Consider the following 3,526-nt stretch of genomic DNA (forward strand, 5'->3'; position numbering starts at 1 on the left):
GACCTCATTCACGTCTTTGGAGTGTAATGTAGAATTGTAAAGTTTACTAGATAATTGAAGAACAAAAGTGCTACTAAAGCTACATATTTTTGATATGACGTATCAGAGGGTGTCCTTTCTAAAGTAATCGCACTTGTAATTTTTATATGTGTTGGTACCAGATGTGTACAGTTTGTGTTAAAAGATAACAAGATTTTATATCTATTTAAGTATTTAAAATGCTCATTTTCAATCCTATTGAAGCAGAAAGTGTCGCCCTTGTTGAAGACGATCAAAATCCTTTATAGGGCTGATTTTATTTTGTTCTTTTTGTTTTTTTCTCATTTATCTCTCATTAGAGTTCTCTGGACTCTAATGTTTATGCTCCTCTAAGTGCTTTTAATACTTCACTAACCAGTTCTTTAATTTGTGGGATTCAATCAGGCTGCACTTTCATTTATTATGAATTACTGACTATGTCTCCGTTTCGGCTGTAACATGATTTTCTAAAGCACCAAACACTGAGTGACCAGAAAAATAGAAACGCCCGAACAGTCTAATGCAATCCAGTATAATAACAACAACAGTGTCTTTGAGACGTTTATGGTCATTTTTGAGGCACAGACGTTGTGGTGCTGTTGTAATGGATTTAAAACACAACATATACAGTAATTAACATGCGTAAGTCTAATGCAAACCGATACTGCACCACAACCTCAGCCTTAAACAATGACCATAGAGTGGAATCAGTTTCACTGTAAATGCATCATCATAATTATTTATTGCAAGGCTGTTTTATCATGTTGCATTACGACATGTTGCACAGGTTGTTTTATTTTTCAGGTAATTTGGTGTACACTGCATGAAAATGTAGCCGATGGCTGTGTTCACGTGCATTGTTTTTACCCAACCCAGCTGAAGTTTAAAGAAAACTGCCTTGGAATAAGACAGAAGATGCAATGATACTGTAAAAAACATGATTGGAAATTGTAAGATGAATATCTATGCAAGTTGGTTTGTAATTTTATTGCCCTAATCCAAAATCTTCATTAGGCATTGATAATAAGTAACATTATAAAAATGTTTAAAATAATTAGATGCTGTACATACAGTTGTGTTGCTTTTAAGTGAAACGTTACTTACAATCCCTCCGGCGAAGACAATGTAAAGCAATTCATCTTTCTTCAAAGGTTAATGCACTGTTGCTCATTTTTTCATGCACTTCAAAAATGAAACAGTGATTGTGGCTCGTGTTAAAGTTTGACCAGCTGTCTCCTGGTAAAACGCTCGGAACTTCATTAACTTGTTAAAACTTGTCAGCTGAAGATATTTCCAGAGCCTTTAGATTCTCTGACTCTTCAAACCTCGTGGTAACACAACAACCACGGGCTCCTCTGAGCAACTGACTGAGCATCTCAAAGTGAAGCTAACTGATGCCTGCAAAGCCGGGGAGGCTATAAACAGATATCAAAGCGCTTCCACCTTGAAACTTCCACTGTCTGAAATGTCATGAAGAAATGGCAGCTGAAGGAGGAACTGTGGAAGTTAAGACAAGATCTGGAGGACAAAGAGAAGTGCGAGAGAAAACAGCTGGGGAGAAAGGCAAAGCAAAACCACATGGCTGCAAAAGAGCTGCGGGAAGGTGTAGCTGACCCAGCAGTGGTGGTGTTCCACTGCTTGTGTAGATAGAGTCTACAGAAAGACGCCTTCCCTGGAACCTCGTCACTAAATTTAACATTTGTAGGGCATGGGGTTAGAGCTACGCAGCATTTGATGAAAAGAACACCTTGTCAAGTGTTAAGCGTGGGGGTGGAAATATTCTGCTCTGGGGCTGTGTGGCAGCCAGCGGCACAGGAAACATTGCACAGATAGAGGAAAGAATGATTCCGCCAAATTGAGCATGCAAATGTCCTGCACTGAGAAATGAATCTGACTTCTAAAGCAGCGGTGATCAAAAGCAGACCTCAAAATCCACTATGAACGACTTGAAAAAGCAGCTCCCACAGTCCCCTGACCTGTGAGGTGGTTCCACTGCAAACCTGTGGGTGGATCTTAAAACATGCTGTGTGTGTATTAGACAGCTTCAAACAGGAAGAGTGGGCGAAAACTCCTAAATCGAGAATGGAGAAACTCGCAAAAAGCAACTGTTTATGTATTTATTCCATTTATAAGTTCATGACATAAAAAGTAACAGTGCATTAATATTTCAGTCTGTAATGTCCGTTTGCTGCAGGGGTTGTATTTACTTCTTTTCACTACAAAAATCAACACATTCTTGAATTTGCCCAGACTTTTGCAAACAACTGTAACGACATTCAGGATATTACCTCTACCAGAGTGCGTGAATGATTATCGAGTTTCATTTGCGTTGAGGTCAGCAGTCCTGACTGTGGATGACTAATCTGACCTTCTTTAAAATAGTCAGTGCCAATGCAAATTTGGAACATGATAAATCTTGCTCCCAGTTTTAACACTAAAATACTAAATCAGGCTCAAGTCAAGTGCAGAGGTTAGTGTTGTTCATGAAACCTGCAGACGTGCGCGCTCAAGGTCGTGCTTGTCGCGCAGAGAGGTCCTTGGACCCGAGGTCGCAGCGTTTGAATGAGAAGGCCAGTGAATGTCATCAGAACGCAATCAGAAGCCGATGTGTTTGTGCAACAAAGACCACACAAAGGCGTATTTCCACACTCTGAAAAAGGCTCTCCTCTTTTGACTGTGCAGAGGAGGGTTTAGCATACATTTCTCTGAGGTTCTGCATTTAATCCATGGGAGCTGGAGAGAACCAATAGTCACTAACATGTTGGAGTTTTGCTTTTTTTTTTTTTTTTTTTTTTTTTTTCCCCCAAGCTTTCAGATGTGTACAAACTCAATCTGCTATCTTCCCCAAGACTTACCATCTTAAATCTCTAATCACTGCTTAGTTGATGGATCAGTTGAGAAAGGGCTGTGCCAAGAACTGGTTTTCTAATCTGTAGCCTTCTCTAGCTTATCACAGCTACATCTGGTGCCTGGCAGGAACGAATTGTTTAGTGCAAATGATCTACTTTTGATAGATCACATTACACCAAAGAGAAAAAAAAGTAAATGGTAGGTAAAAAGGAACTTACCCTTTCATACGGATATTTCTCTTCATTTTGTGGGAGCGCTTATTGTATGGTATCCTTTTTACGATTTTTATTTTTTTTTAAATGTTAAATCATTGAAGCTTTTGCATGAAAGGCCAGAATGTTTTTTCCGCCGTGGACAAGGTGTGTGTTGCTGCAGTGTTTTGATGCGTCCTGATATGGACGACAATTTTGAAAACGTCAACATTCAGATGAAACACTTCATGAAGCTCGCAGGACACTCACATCTTTTCATTATTGCAAGACTGAAAAAAATAAAAAAATAAATGTCACAGGCAATTTAAATGTACTGCCTCCTCCATTTCACAATATAAATAACACTTTTGCATTGGACTAGCACATTAAATGAAACTGAAAGCACTGGCACAGTGTTGCTGGGGGAGCAACATGATATTAAGATTCAAGGCCACCTTTTTTTTTTT

This window comes from Trachinotus anak, unplaced genomic scaffold (assembly GCF_046630095.1).
Source record: "Trachinotus anak isolate AG129_WGS33_773 ecotype Australia unplaced genomic scaffold, CSIRO_AGI_Tana_v1 ptg000003l, whole genome shotgun sequence".
In the NCBI taxonomy this organism is placed as follows: Eukaryota; Metazoa; Chordata; class Actinopteri; order Carangiformes; family Carangidae; genus Trachinotus; species Trachinotus anak.